Raw genomic sequence first — 15,948 nt, forward strand, 5'->3', positions numbered from 1 at the left:
GCAGGCTTCAGTAGTTGTGGCATGTGGGCTCAGTAGTTGTGGCTCACGGGCTCTAGACTGCAGGCTCAGTAGTTGTGGTGCATGGGCTTAGTTGCTCCACGGCATGTGGGATCTTCCTGGACCAGGGCTCGAACCCATATCGCCTGCATTGGCAGGCGGATTCTTAACCACTGCGCCACCAGGGAAGTCCAATCTAAACATTTTAGAAACTATTTAACCACGTGCTATGAAGGCAAGGAGTGGGAGTGGTGATCTTTAAGGAGTTGTCTCCATTTTGAGGGACACACAAAAATGAGATGGGCAGAAAACTGAGGTCTTGCCAGGGTGGTTTTCCAGACAAAAACTTAAAGAGGAAAAATGTCTAAGAAAATACATGATATGACTGATGATGTCATGAAGTGAAAAGGCCATCATAAATGCTAATAAAAAATATAGTGGACAGATGTTCCCCAGATGTTCATTTGAGACCTGGTTCAGGTCTCCTCCAGGGAGGCATTTGTAGCAACACTAGCATCTAAACTAATTCCCTTCTTTTTTTTAAAAAAATAAATAAATACATTTATTTATTTATTTATTTATTTTTGGCTGCATTGGGTCTTCCTTGTTGCCCATGGGCTTTCTCTAGTTGCAGCGAGTAGGGGCTACTCTTCGTTGCAGTGCTCAGGCTTCTCATTGCAGTGGCTTCTCTTGTTGTGGAGCATGGGCTCTAGGTGCACAGGCTTCAGTAGTTGTGGAAGGCTTCAGTAGTTGTGGCTCGAGGGCTCTAGAATGCAGTCTCAGTAGTTGTGGCGCACGGACTTAGTTTCTCCGCGGCATGTGGGATCTTCCTGGACCAGGGCTCGAACCCATATCGCCTGCATTTGCAGGCAGATTCTTAACCACTGCGCCACCCGGGAAGTCCCCAAACTCATTCCCTTCTTTAACCTCATCTAAAGTTTTATAATGAGCAGAATACACCACAGTATTCAAAAAAAAAAATCCACTTATATTTGACTGGACTCCTTTCTCCAATACCCACTTTGGGGTCAGGAACTACCTCCTCAATAAGAATGATAATGCCTAGTAAGCACTGCCTTTAGATCCAGGCAAGAGGAATCCTGGTCCTGATGCAGCACTTTCATGGGATAAGCCCACATCCTCCCTTCTGGAATATTTCCCAAGTACTTGGGGCCACATAAGCCCCTTTTCAGGTTTGTTTTTCCTGGATAGACCATGTTGCCAGTTCCTGGAATGGCCAAGGGGGAGCTGTTTGCAGGGGGTCTGCTTGGACACAGAGCTGGGTACCCACCTGCCTCATGTGAGAGCTTTCATGCCACCAGAGCCTGCTGGGAATAAAAGGGGGTTGGATGGCAGGCCGGGCAGCAAGACTCTCTCCCTGTGCCACTGCATTCTAGTACCGAATTCCAAGGAGGCCAAAAATTCTATGTCTGAACTGGACTTTCAAGCCTTGTGTTGCTCTGAGGAACTTAACAATCAGAGAAGAAAAGGAAATAAAAGGAATCCAAATCGGAAAAGAAGAAGTAAAGCTGTCACCGTTTGCAGATGACATGATACTATACATAGAGAATCCTAAAGATGCTACCAGAAAACTGCTAGAGCTAATCAATGAATTTGGCAAAGTAGCAGGGTACAAAATTAATGCACAGAAATCTCTGGATTTCCTACACACTAATGATGAAAAATCTGAAAGTGAAATCAAGAAAACACTCCCATTTACCATTGCAACAAAAAGAATAAAATATCTAGAAATAAACCTACCTAAGGAGACAAAAGACCTATATGCAGAAAATTATAAGACACTGATGAAAGAAATTAGAGATGATACAAATAGATGGAGAGATATGCCACGTTCTTGGATTGGAAGAATCAACATTGTGAAAATGACTCTACTACCCAAAGCAATCTACAGATTCAATGCAACCCCTATCAAACTACCACTGGCATTTTTCACAGAACTAGAACAAAAAATTTCACAATTTGTATGGAAACACAAAAGACCCCGAATAGCCAAAGCAATCTTGAGAACGAAAAACAGAGCTGGAGGAATCAGGCTCCCTGACTTCAGACTATACTACGAAGCTACAGTAATCAAGACAGTATGATACTGGCACAAAAACAGAAGGATAGATCAATGGAACAGGATAGAAAGCCCAGAGATAAACCCACACACATATGGTCACCTTATCTTTGATAAAGGAGGCAGGAATGTACAGTGGAGAAAGGACAGCCTCTTCAATAAGTGGTGCTGGGAGAACTGGACAGCTACATGTAAAAGTATGAGATTAGATCACTCCCTAACACCATATACAAAAATAAGCTCAAAATGGATTAAAGACCTAAATGTAAGGCCAGAAACTATCAAACTCTTAGAGGAAAACATAGGCAGAACACTCTATGACATAAATCACAGCAAGATCCTTTTTGACCCACCTCAAGAAATGGAAATAAAAACAAAAATAAACAAATGGGACCTAATGAAGCTTCAAAGCATTTGCACAGCAAAGGAAACCATAAACAAGACCAAAAGACAACCCTCAGAATGGGAGAAAATATTTGCAAATGAAGCAACTGACAAAGGATTAATCTCCAAAATTTACAAGCAGCTCATGCAGCTCAATAACAAAAAAACAAACAACCCAATCCAAAAATGGGCAGAAGACCTAAATAGACATTTCCCCAAAGAAGATATACAGACTGCCAACAAACACATGAAAGAATGCTCAACATCATTAATCATTAGGGAAATGCAAATCAAAACTACAATGAGATATCATCTCACACCAGTCAGAATGACCATCATCAAAAAATCTAGAAAGAATAAATGCTGGAGAGGGTGTGGAGAAAAGGGAACACTCTTGCACTGCTGGTGAGAATGTGAATTGGTACAGCCACTGTGGAGAACAGTATGGAGGTTCCTTAAAAAACTACAAATAGAATTACCATACGACCCAGCAATCCCACTACTGGGCATATACTCTGAGAAAACCATAATTCAAAAAGAGTCATGTACCAAAATGTTCATTGCAGCTCTATTTACAATAGCCAGGAGATGGAAACAACCTAAGTGTCCATCATCGGATGAATGGATAAAGAAGATGTGGCACATATATACAATGGAATATTACTCAGCCATAAAAAGAAACGAAATTGAGCTATTTGTAATGAGGTGGATGGACCTAGAGTCTGTCATACAGAGTGAAGTAAGTCAGAAGGAGAAAGACAAATACCGTATGCTAACACATATATATGGAATCTAAGAAAAAAAAAACGTCATGAAGAACCTAGGGGTAAGACAGGAATAAAGACACAGACCTACTAGAGAATGGACTTGAGGATATGGGGAGGGGGAAGGGTAAGCTGTGACAAAGCGAGAGAGTGGCATGGACATATATACACTACCAAACGTAAAATAGATAGCTAGTGGGAAGCAGCCGCATAGCACAGGGAGATCAGCTCGGTGCTTTGTGACCACCTAGAGGGGTGGGATAGGGAGGGTGTGAGGGAGGGAGACGCAAGACAGAAGAGATATGGGAACATATGTGTATGTATAACTGACTCACTTTGTTATAAAGCAGAAACTAACACACCATTGTAAAGCCATTATACCCTAATAAAGATGTAAAAAAAAAAAAAAGGCAATGAGGTAGAGGCACTTTATGGGCAGAGGTTGCCTGGCTTGCAGTGGGAGGGGCACGGAGAGGTCTTCTTCTTCTAGGCTCCACACATATCTGAGGCAGCCTGGGCATGTCCTGGCTAGCTCAGTCCCTGAAGGTTCTGTTTAATTCTCCCCATGCTATTGCTGTCACCTAACTGGAGCTAAGAAACGAGTCATCAAAATAATAAAATGCCTAGTTAAGCTTAAAAACAAAACTAGGGGACTTTCTAAATAATAAGTTATAAAAAACAAAGTGGAAACTGCAGTTCCCCATAATGAATTCAAAGACTCTGTTCCAAGATGGAAATAATGTTAAATAAGGGAGTTTAAGGCAAAGGAGGTGGTTAGGAGAGAAAGGTGACTGACATGGAACTGAGAATATACCAAGGCTCCATCTCAAAAACAAATGTGTATCATTTGTAGCAATGGTTCTGTGTGTTGCTCTTTTGATTTAAAATATAGCATAACTTCACTCTTTTAGATGCCACTAACCTAAAATATGGATAAATGTACATGGTGAGGATAGATTGACACTTTCTTCTACCCCACTTAAAAGATTTACTAAGAAAATTCAGCGGACAAACAGGAGTGCAAGGGGAATGTCAGGTTTAATTAATAAATCAGCTCTTTAAAGGACTTTAGCACAGTAATTGTTGGTATGCAAATGGTGCTGTGAACTATAAATGGGTCATCCATTCTTTTTTGTTTTTAAAGGGTACTAGGGCTTTTATTATTATTTTTTATTTTTTATTTTTTTACATCTTTATTGGGGTATAATTGCTTTACAATGGTGTGTTAGTTTCTGCTTTATAACAAAGTGAATCAGTTATACATATGTTCCCATATCTCTTCCCTCTTGTGTCTCCCTCCCTCCCACCCTCCCTATCCCACCCCTCTAGGTGGTCACAAAGCACCGAGCTGAAAGGGATCTCATGGAAGGACTTGGGGAGCCTTTCAAGTTGTTGAAAGGTAGCAAGTTGCATTTCATCCCCATTAAGCAGTAATGATTGAGTCCTTTTAAGCCTAACAACAATAGGTAATATCTTCTAGGTGTTTACTACATACTAGGTCCTTGGTTGAGTGCTTTCCTAGCATTTAGCCCTCACAACAAGCCTATGAAATGTTGTGTACTAATATTATGGCCGTTTTACAGATGAGGAGAATGAGGCACTGGGAGGCCAAGGTCCGTGCCCAAGTTAGCCAGCTAAATACTAGGTATACAAAGACAGGTACAATCAGCTCTCTGCCTTTAGGAAGTTTGCTATCTAGTATTTTTTTAACGTTATAAATTTTGTAATTTTAATAAGCTCAGATCAGCTTCATCTTCCAACTGATCTGAATAGGGTACGTTTCACTATAGTAAAACAACATGAGATATTTTTCTAACCAATTAACTGTTGTCATAGATTATAATACGAATGAGGGGAAAACTGTCTGATGGAATATCCAGTCCACACTTGGGAACTGACTGCTTGAAGAACATTCTCATTTCCAGATTGGAACATGGTATGTATTATGCCTGAACGATGACAAAAAACAGTGCTGATTTTGTAACAAAACCTCAGGGAAGCTATTAACAAGTTGGCATTTCTAATTCATGTGGAAATGATCATTTTATTTATCAGAAAATTGCAGCAGTGGTATTCATTTAATTAAGAATCTGGTACTGTGGAAGGGAAATTTTATGAAGTTTGTAATGTGGCAGACAAACGTGAATTCAGACGCAAAAGAAAATTGGTTACATATCTAAGGGTCAGCTTCTTTTCCTTTGACCGTCTCATTTTACATGGTTTGAGAGCTGCTTAACAAAGGAATATCATTATGTTGTATCATTTTATAAGATTTTTTTATGGCAAATTCATCCAAGTAGTAACTGTACTAGGCTCCTAAAAACCAGAAAGAAAAGTGCTTCCAACGTTTGACAACAGCTAAGGAAACTATCTCTGTGCATTGGAAGGCAGGTTAACATCCAGCTGCTTTCTCAATTGTAAGTAAAGCATTGGCATATTCAAATCTAGTTAATAGGCATTATAAAATCAAAAAGGTAAGAAAGCAGGTTTGAATGAGACAGAATCTGAGAAAAGCAGAGAATGGGAATGAGATGGAAACTGGAAGGGGACGAAGAGTTTGGAAAAGGTGGCAGAGGAGAGCACCCACTCTTGGTGGCTGACACCCCACTTTCGCCAGGAAACACTGCTCACCTGTCGAAGCCTTAGGCCCGCTTATCTCCTGGATCCAGCTGCCTGCCAGTGGGTGTGCCACTTCCATGGCCCAGCCTTCCTAAGCCGCCTCACCTCCAGGTCTGGATTCATTGTTTACAGTAAGCATTTGTTGAGCACTAGTTATGTGCCAGGTGCTGGGCTGGGTCACACCCATGAACAAGGAGAACAGGTCCCTGGGCTCTAAAGCGGATGTTCTGGTCGGAGGAGACAGCTGTAAACAAGTAGATAAATAATTGTGAGAGATGCAGATGGCAATCTGTGCTGTGATGAAAATAAAGCAAGGTAAGGGGATTGAGGGTGATGGGAACACAGGTGATTAGGGAAGGCCTCTCTGGGGTCGTGACATGTTAGCAGGGAAGGAGCCAGCCATGGGAGGCTCCAGGGAGAGAGCACTCCAGACAGAGCAAGTACCAGGGCCCTGGGGCAGGTAGGAGTTTGTTGTATCTGAGGATGAGCAAGAAGGTGCCAGTGTAGCTGAACTGTAGGAGGGGAGAAAGTAGGAGATGGAGGTGGAGACGTCACAGATCCTGTGGTCTTCTAGGCCAGGACCAAACTCCTGGATTCTCTTCTAAGTGGAATGGGAAGTGATTGGAGGATCTTAAATAGGGAGGTGATAAGATCGATTTCCATTTTCCAAATATTATTCTGTGGAGCCTGGGTTATAGGCAGATGAGAGTAAGGAGGTTAGTGAAGAGAATGACCAGTCATAGCATCCCTCTTCTTCCCCAGAGGTGAGTGCAGGAGTGGGTCTGTGCCCCTGCTGGGGGCCTGAAGCCCATCCATAGGATGTTTCTGTGGAAGTTAGAAGGTCAGACTCTCCCTCCTCTCTTTGATGTTGAGCCACAACTTCTGCCACTTGAAGGAGCCAGAGAAAGTGATAAGGGGCTGAGAGAGGGCAGCGTCAAGGCCACACCTGCCTTCCCTGAGGTCCCAGGGCTTCCCCGGGTTCCTCCAGCTCTTCCTTTGATTCCAGAGCTTTTAGCTGAAGGAGTTCTAACAAACACACAGAGGTTAGAGACGGAAAGCAGATGGCCAGGAAGGAGTGGAGGAAAAAAAGAGGGGGAGATCAACCTTGGCCTTGAACGTGGGTGGGATCCAGGAGGAGTGAAGCGGAGATGCGTGAGCTTTGGCCCAGATCTCAGGCAGTGAGGACTCTGTGATCCTGGCAAGAAGACAAGTGTGTGTTTTCTGTCCAAACATCCAAGTTACTCATTTTCCCAGGTGGCGCTGCAGCTGGGAGACCTGTGAACAGTCCCACAGCTAATAGCTCACAATTCTGGGTTTAAAAAAAACAGGATGGGGGCTTCCCTGGTGGCCCAGTAGTTGAGAGTCCACCTGCCAATGCAGGGGACGCGGGTTCGTACCCCGGTCCGGGAAGATCCCACATGCCGCGGAGCGGCTGGGCCCGTGAGCCATGGCCGCTGAGCCTGCGCGTCCGGAGCTTGTGCTCCGCAACGGGAGAGGCCACAACAGTGAGAGGCCCGCGTACCACAAAAAAACCCCCCAAAAACAGGATGATATTTAAACCAAGAAACAAGAAAACAAACAAGGGCAGTGCCTTAGTGTGTATAGCACAGGGGGTAAAGCAAAATTAATTCACAAAGATTTCCCTTAAAATATAGGGAAAGAAGGTCCTGACATTTTTCTGCAAATTCTAATGGAAATTAATAAAGATGAGCAAAAATATCACAAATATTGTCATTAGTCTATGTGACATCCTGTGATTTTATTGTAGTGAGTGCGAAGTGTTTACAAAGGATCTAGTAGCTTCTCTCTTGCCTCGACCTCCTGCTCTCCATTTTTCTGGTAAGGGTTTAAGTTCCTCAATCACCAGTTGTCTGACCAGCCACAGAAGTTGCAGCCTAACCCCGTGCAGCGGGTAGAGGTTAAGTTTGGAATGACTTAACCTGCTTCAGGAAGAGGTTGATGAATCTAAATGGGAGGTAGAGGTTATATGTGGGAGGGGAGGAAACCTTCGTTCTAAAGCAGGACATCTGGTGTCCCTTCACAGGCATCGCTCCCATTCAAGCAGTCCTCGTGTTCTCCAGCCGGGCATCATCGGCTACATGATATCCTACGGGGCTAGGGTCACCCTTTGGAGAAGTGGGAGAAATGCCCTCCCAAAGGGGCCTCTAAAAAATGCTGCTGCTGCTGTGTATGTGTGTATGTGTATGTGTGTGTGTGTGTGTGTGTGTGTGTGTGTGTGAAAGTTTAGTGCAATGGTCTTTCCAGCTTCTACTTACAGCTCCCTCTCTCCCTAGGTCAGGGCCAGGCATCCATTCGGTGTCAAACACCAACTTTTCCTCAGCCTTCACTGAGGCTTGCACTCCTCACACAGTCAAGGTTGTCTTGCCGCCTCTCTTAAGAGGAGCTCTTTCCCAGGCCAGGCAGCACCTCGGTCCCTCACATAAGGAGACTGTGGGTAGGCCAATCCCACCAGTTCACCTGGCATTTCTAGACACACCCACCCTCTTCCCATCCCCCACTTCAAGTGCCTATACCAGGTGGGTGCAAGGAGCAAATCTGTGTTTAATAAGATTAGACTGGCAGCCAAGGACAGGATGATTTAGCCTGCAGCAGAATCTTCTGGAACACTTGTTAAAAATATGGACTCCTGGACCCTACCTGGATAGTGTCATTCACTAGGTCAGGGCAGGGCCTGAGAATCTGCATTTTAAACTCCTGCATGTGTCCCACCCTCACCTCCACCCCCATGATTCTGATGTATTGACTGTCAGACTTGGCTGAGAGGGGAGCAAAGCTGGAGATCAGGAGGTCAGTGTGGAGCTTACATTGTACAGGAGAGATGCCTGAGACCCTCAGCAGAGAGGAAGGGAAGGAGACGGACACCAGGGACACAGTGTGGAGGTAGAGGAAAGGAAGCCGGGAGGGAGCGGGGTCGGTCGCTCCCTGGTCTGCATCCAGGCCAGAACCCACTTTTCCAGCAGAATGCGGCTCTCACACGTGTAGGGAGGGGGCCTGGGCTGTGTCACCTCCTTCTGGCTCCAGCTGGCTCTGCTCTCCTGACAGCAGCTCTCTCCCTGGGGACAAGCCAGGGCCACTCCCTGGGAAGGCTCAGGTTACAGCTGTGCCCTGGCCTCAAACTCGGCCTCTGCATGGCCCTGCCGGGTAAAGTTACCAAATGCGAAGTGTGACAGATTCCTGCAGGAGGACAGAGCGTGGACACCATGGCTGATCCCAAAGTGTTTTCTTTTATGCCCCAAACCCACTTGGGGATAACAACGGCACCTGACATTTCCAGAACCCTCTGCTGGGGGCTTTAAAAATGACTTGACTACATGGGGATCGTGATCCTGGGACTTTTTTTTTTATGTACATAATGGATTGTCACGTACAAGTGTCAAGGTTATTTTTCTTCTTCATCTATTCACTATTTAAGTGGGGGGGAGCATTAATCTCATTTTATAGACATGGATCATTTCTGGATATAAATGGCTCCCTAGTTTTAGAGATTCTAACTTGAAGCTCCTCTTTTCTTTCCTTTTTTTCTTTTTTAAAATTTATTTATTTTTTGGCTGCGTCGCGTTTTTGCTGCTGTGTGCGGGCTTTCTCTAGTTGTGACGAGCAGGGGCTACTGTTCATGGCGGTGCATGGGCTTCTCATTGCGGTGGCTTCTCTTGTTGCAGAGGACCAGCTCTAGGCGTGCGGGCTTCAGTAGTTGTGGCACACGGGCTCAGTAGTTGTGGCTCATGGGCTCAGTAGTTGTGGCTTGCAGGCTCCGTAGCTGTGGCTCACGGGCTCAGTAGCTGTGGCGCACGGGCTTAGTTGCTCTGCAGCACAAAGCCCCTCTTTTCTTACAGAGCTGTCTCATTTGTGTTAATGAGGGCCGTTCTTTGTGGGTGGTCCCTGTGGGCCTTAGAGAACCATTTTACCCAGGGAGCCTCACCTGAGAAGTTGCCTCCAGCTGGCTTTGTGTTCATCCAGAGCACCTGGTTCAGGCTTCCGCCCGGAATGGCAGCTTCGTAAATGCTGCTGATCCTACCCTGGATCTAGACTTCACCAAGGGAATCGGCCCTGTGCCTTTAGTCCAAAGACTTCGCGGAGATGATGGGATCCTTCCACAGACGAGGTAGGAAATGGGGGTTAGGGTCAGAGGGACTACCTCAACTTCCTAGAGAAAAGTATCGTGGCAAAGTTTGTGTTGAGGCTTAATTGGGAGGCGCAATATCAAGGCATCCAGGGTGAGGGGAAAGGAAGGAAATGTCAGGCTGCACAAGATGATGCAGCCTTGAGCTTGGTCGCACAGGATGTCTTCCAGACAGGCCAAGGGGATCCGTCCACAGCTCAGAGTAGGAAGAGGAAGAAAAAGGACTTTATCTGCGGGCTCCTTCCTGTCTCCTGTCTTTCTCTGGTCACAAGATTCTCTCCATGGCGTGTTAATTCCTCCGCAGTTCTGAGTGTGTTACCTGTCTCCTGTAAGCAGTCACCGGGGAAGCTGGACCCCGGACCCCACGCTTCATTCATTCAGATTGGGCTTGGTGTCAGACAAGTAAAAAACATGCAGAAGCCCAGTGTTCACCCCAGGTTATTAGCAGTAGCTGCTGAAGCCAGAGGACAGGTGGGCGAGCAGACCTGCGAGACACATAAACTGAGTTTGGTTCGGTGATAAACAAGGAGTTAGGGATTAAAGAAAAAAAAAAGTTAGGCTTCTTGTTTGTTTGTTTGTCTTTCCACTGAAACTTTGGCCCTACTAGACCTCCAAGTGACATCTACAACTTACTCCTCTCTTGAGACTGGCATCTGCCTTTAGCAACATATGACAGTGGAAAGGAGAGTCCTGGAGAAGTTGTGAGGGAAAAAGATTCAAATGTCCTCATGTCCCAGACTACCCCACCTCATTTCTTTGCCATGCTCTACTACTGACTGTGTGACCTTGTGAAAGCCGCTTAACCTCTCTGAACTGGTATGGCAATTTCATGAGGGTCAGCGTAATGCATACAACACAAGGTCCTTTAGAGAAGTCAGTGAAATAACAGATGCATAAGCATTTTGAAAACTCTGGTGTGCTCTCGAAGGCAACGGGCTCTTGTTAGCACTCCCCTCTCTTCCTGTAGCCCCACCTACCATCCCTCTTGAGACACTCTGGCTTTTCTCGGGCCTTCCTGGGCTTGGTTCCAGCTGCGTTTCTAGCAAGAATCTCTTCAGTTCTGGCCCCAACCCCATTTGCTCCTTCAAGCTCATCTATCCCTTGAAACAACCTCGCCTTGGCACAAGGGAGAATTCTGACATTCATATGAGCGATCCTACTCTTTTAGCTATAATGGTTTGCTAGAGCAACGATTTCACAATTTCACAATAAAAGGAGCTTTCTTTTCAAACAATGAGTAAGCTCTGCACAAGTACTAACAAGTCGGGAACCATAACAACTTGCATGGGAAAAGCTGGTCTGACTGTATCCCGGAGTCTATATTCGGGCTCAAAAGAAATGCAGGTTAGCTTGTTTGTTTCACTGCTAAGCCTTTTCTCGCTCAACACCCTTTCCTTCGCATTGTCTCATTTTAGCCTCCCAATGACCCCTATGAGGTAGGAAGGGCACCTCCATTTTTACAGTGGAGGAAGTGGAGGAAAAAAAAAAACCCGAGTGATTTTTCCCAAGGTCCCAAACAGCCAGTCTGAGGTCAGATCAAATGAGAAACTGTGTCTTTTAGTTCCTAGTATTTTCTGTTGAATATTGCTGCCATCATTTTCACCTGTCCCTCTTCCCTTTATTCTTGATTTTCACAAGAACTTCTGTCTCCAGGTAAAGCGTCCTGGCTTCTAGCAGGTGATTGTATTCTTGGTAACACGATTTCTTTGATTCACCGCAGAACCGTGTGGCCACTAGAGACCAACCCAAGACAACACGGCCAACCTCCTCCCTTGAGCTCAGGGGAGGCCTGAACCAATGTTTCCTAGCTGGTTGAGGGAGCCTCGGGGTGCCATGATCTGCCCCAGAGTTCAGAGCTGAAGAAAGGGCCAGGGTCACCCCGAACTCAACCTCATGTTTTGGGGCTCCCCTCGTGGGAGTCTGAGGCTTACCCTCCACCTCCATCCCCAGAGGCTTGATGGCCAGATGGGGGACCTCCAGATCTTTTATTATGCTGAATGTTGTTCTGCTGGTTTGTTTTTCTCAGGGGACTGTGCAAGGTGGTGGCATTCTGAGAGGGAATCTGGGGGATGGAAGTGGAGTGAGCATGGGCTGGAGAGGTAGAAAAAGAGGTTGGGAGAGGAACTTCAGAGAGGGGGCAGAGATGCTAAAGGGGATGTACTGTGGCTGAGTGGTGTGCATGTACCCTTCTTTGCTTCTCCATGAAAGCTTCAGTCAGATTTTTGTTACTAGTTGGTGCTTTTGGAGTTAATGGGGTGGGGGGAGGAGTGGCAGAAGTGGGATGGGACTGGTTGGGCATGAAAGGAAGCAGCGGCAGCCCAACTGTACTTAGTCACAAGCAGGTCACACATGGAGGATTTCATCACAGAAGAGGGGGTCTGTGGCTGGCCTAACTCATCAGGGCATCGGTTTCCAAATCTGAAGATAAGTGTTTATCAAGAATTCTTCCTTTATGCCTATTCCAAATCATTCCTCTTTTAGCTCAAATTCAAATCCATTTCTTCTGGTTTGGCTCAAGCTGAATCCTTGCCAGTGTCCTAAACTTTGGCTGACAACATCCAGAACTGTAGGGAAAGGGGTAGCTGGCAAAGGAAGAAGGCTCTGGCCAGAATCAGTGGAAACCGTGGGCCAAGCAGTTTGGGAAAATGAATTGCACTAGTACAGAGGCTAGGACTGTAGCCATAGGAAGGCGCTGCTATTGTTCTGCAGAAAAGATAGTGAACAATTTCCACTTGGTGAAACAAATTATAAGGAAATCCAGAAACACCTGGCTCTTCCAGTGGTATAAATTCCAATGTTAACAGACACCAATCTGAAGCAGCCAAAGACATTAACCACAACGTGGAATACTGGCATTCATTGTTAGTCCATGTGTATCCAAAATTTGTCAAGCACTGTTTAATGTCCTCAACCCTCTCCTGTCTCACATGTAAGTCCATCTTCTGTCTTTACAGTGTGATAGCCAGAGATAAGCCCATGTCTAACTTTCTCAGCAGTGAGGCTCTTCCTTTCTTGTTAACACAGCCCCACCTTGTTAAGCTAAGGGTGTTTTGTGTAGAAACCCACCAACTGCTTGTCTCAATCCACTCAGCTGCTATGACAGAATACCACAGACTGGGTGGCATATAAACAATAGAAATTTATTTCTCACAGTTCTGGAGGTTGGAAGCCTGAGATCAGGGTGCCAGCATGGTCGGGTGAGGACCCTCCTCCAGGTCAGATTTCTCTTTGTATCCTCACATGGCAGAAGGGGCTAGGTTATCTCTCTGGGGCCTCTTTTATTAAAAGGGCACTAATCCCATTATGAGGGCTTTGACCTTCCAACTTAATCACCTCCCAAAGGCCCCACCTTCTAATACCATCACACTGGGCTTTAGGATTTAACATGAATTTTGGGGGGCACAAACATTCAGACCATGGCAGTGCTATAACTTGCAAACCTAACTAGTGTCTGCCCCTATGCAGGACTCCACCTATAGAGATAACTAGAGGTTTTGCTGTGTATTTTTTTAAAATAAAGATGCAAATATTTATCCATATTCACATATATTCCTATGTAGTATATTAACATATCAAAGACAGGGAAGGTAACCAGGTCTTAAATGACTGTATCTATTTTTAAGGACCATGGTTTTTATCAGCCATTTAGATTTCAGGGCACATTTTACTTCTCATTTCATTTGACACATGAGAAAATTGTTGCAAGCTAGTTGAGCTGTAAGGTGAACTTGACTATGATAATGGGACACAGCTCAGCAAAGACAGCAAGGTCAGCTGACCGGTGTTCTGTTCTCCTCTGCATGCTGTATCTACTGACCTGGTTCAGGATCACCTTTTTGTTCTCCAAAGAGCTATTATATTAGCACCAGGGTGGCTCAGGAATGTCTTTTATACAATTAACCAGTAAGGATGCCAACAGATGTATGTGGAATGAATGGATTCAAAGAGACTGATTAATATTTGTAATTAATCCTAGAGAACCAACTTTGCATTGAACTATCAGCCTAAATTCCTTTTTCTAAATGGGTCTAGAAATTCTTGGGCAGGTGGGAAAAATACCTTGTATAGAAAATGTCTGTTTAAATCTCCAGTCCGGCTATCTCAACTGTGTTGATCAGGATAGGCTAGATATGCTATAGTAACAAACAGCCCTCACATCTTAGGATTTGTGCAACAAAAGTTTATTTATGGCTCACACCATATCTGAGGTCTGAACAGTTATCCAGAGCAACTATCCTCACATGTTGACTCAGTGTTCCATTTGATCTTAAGGCTCTTCCTTATCAATGCATGTTTTCCTGATTGCCACAGCAGAGAAAAAGCAAGGAAGAGCAAATAAATGGAGGTGGCATGCTTCATATTTAATTTGCAAAAGCAAGTCCCATAGCCACACTGAACTCTGAGCAGGCAGGTGTATCAGATATTGGCTCCTGTAAAAAACAAAACAAAACAAAAAAAAAACCCCACTGCAAACTTATGATTTCAATAACACCGTTTATAATTTCTTGGGATTCTGTGAGTTGAATGGGCAACTACTTTGCTGGTTTTGCCTGAGCTTACTTGTGCAGCTGTACTTGGTTGGATCGGCTGGGCTGAAAAGTCCTAGATGTCCTCATTCACATGTCTGGCATTTCGTGCTGGCTGTTGGCTGAGGTGCCTCAGGTCTTCATGTGGCTTCTCATCCTCCAGTAGACTCAGCTGACTTCCTTACATGTTAGTCTCAGGACAGTGGTCCATGAGGACAAAGGCAAAAGCTGCCAGGTCTCTTGAACCCAGGCTCCAGAACTTGCACAACACTTCTGCCACATTCTATTGGTCAAGCAAGGCCAGTAACAAGGCCAGCCCAGATTCAAGGTATGGGGATATAGTCTCTTGGTGGAAGGAGTTGCAAATATTGTAGCCATGTGTTTGAATCTATTACAGCAGGATACATGAACATTTGATTCTTGTTATTTATGGTAGTAACGTTCTATAAAGTCATTGCAAATAGAAAATATTAAACCATTGCTCCTAGGGGAAATACAAGGTTAAGTTCCTATGAGCCTCTGGATACAACATTTTAATCAACTGATCAATAATAATGTTGTTTTATGAGAGTACCTATTTAAAGACACCTTACTTAATATATATTGTTGATTCATTAACATTAACTCATGGCCAACAGCGCTATAACTCATGCCTGAATGAAGCTTATCTAATACAATGTGTTTTCTCCATAAGGCATATCACAGCCTTCATGTCCTTAGAACACTAGACAGCACTTCAGCATTATACTTGGGAATCATTTAAACAGTGAAATCACCAACAAAAAGCACAAAAATGTGGGGAAAAAAATCACTAGATAACCCCCCCACAAAGGATACATGTTTATAGTATAAGAACTGAAACAAGAAAGCTTGTTTTACCTCAGCTGGGAACATGTGTGTCAGCCAACTCAAATGTTTTACCACTCTCCTCATGTCCATGAATGAGCATGAAAGCAACATGAGTATTGATTTGTGGATTACAAATAAATTTTAGTAAGTAGGTGAGTTTGCAAATATGGAACTCACAAATAATGGGGATTGTTATACATAGAAGAGGGAAACCAGATTGATGAACAGTGGTGATTCTTTCCCACTCATTCATGGGAAAACAGAAGAGAAATGAACATTGCTGGAGTACTTACTATGTGCTTGCCTTTTACATTTACTATGTCATTTAATATATATTATAAAACATAATTTAATATAATCTTTTAATATATTGCTGGATTCAGTTTCCTGTTTGTTTGTTATTTTTCCTGTGATGTCTTTGTCTGGTTTTGGTATCAAGGTACTACTGTCCTCATAGAAAGAGTTAGGAAGTGTTCCTGTCTCTTCTATATTTTGGAAGAGTTTGTGAAGGTTTGGTGTTGACTTTTCTATAAACTTTTGGTAAAATTCACCAGTGAAGCCATGTGGTTCAGGGCTTTTGTGTGTGTG

The 15,948-nt window shown here is 44.3% G+C and overlaps 1 long non-coding RNA gene across 3 annotated transcripts in view; it reads left to right on the top strand.

Annotated features, from left to right (window-relative positions):
- Window positions 1-15,948, top strand: part of LOC137211828 (uncharacterized) — a 121,022-nt gene that overhangs the window by 3,633 nt on the left and 101,441 nt on the right. For all 3 annotated transcript variants that reach the window (XR_010937233.1, XR_010937236.1, XR_010937232.1), the window contains exon 3: window positions 5,062-5,161. This is a non-coding gene — a long non-coding RNA (uncharacterized lncRNA). The remainder of the gene's footprint in view (window positions 1-5,061; window positions 5,162-15,948) is intronic.

Source organism: Pseudorca crassidens, chromosome 2, assembly GCF_039906515.1.
Source record: "Pseudorca crassidens isolate mPseCra1 chromosome 2, mPseCra1.hap1, whole genome shotgun sequence".
Lineage (NCBI taxonomy): Eukaryota > Metazoa > Chordata > Mammalia > Artiodactyla > Delphinidae > Pseudorca > Pseudorca crassidens.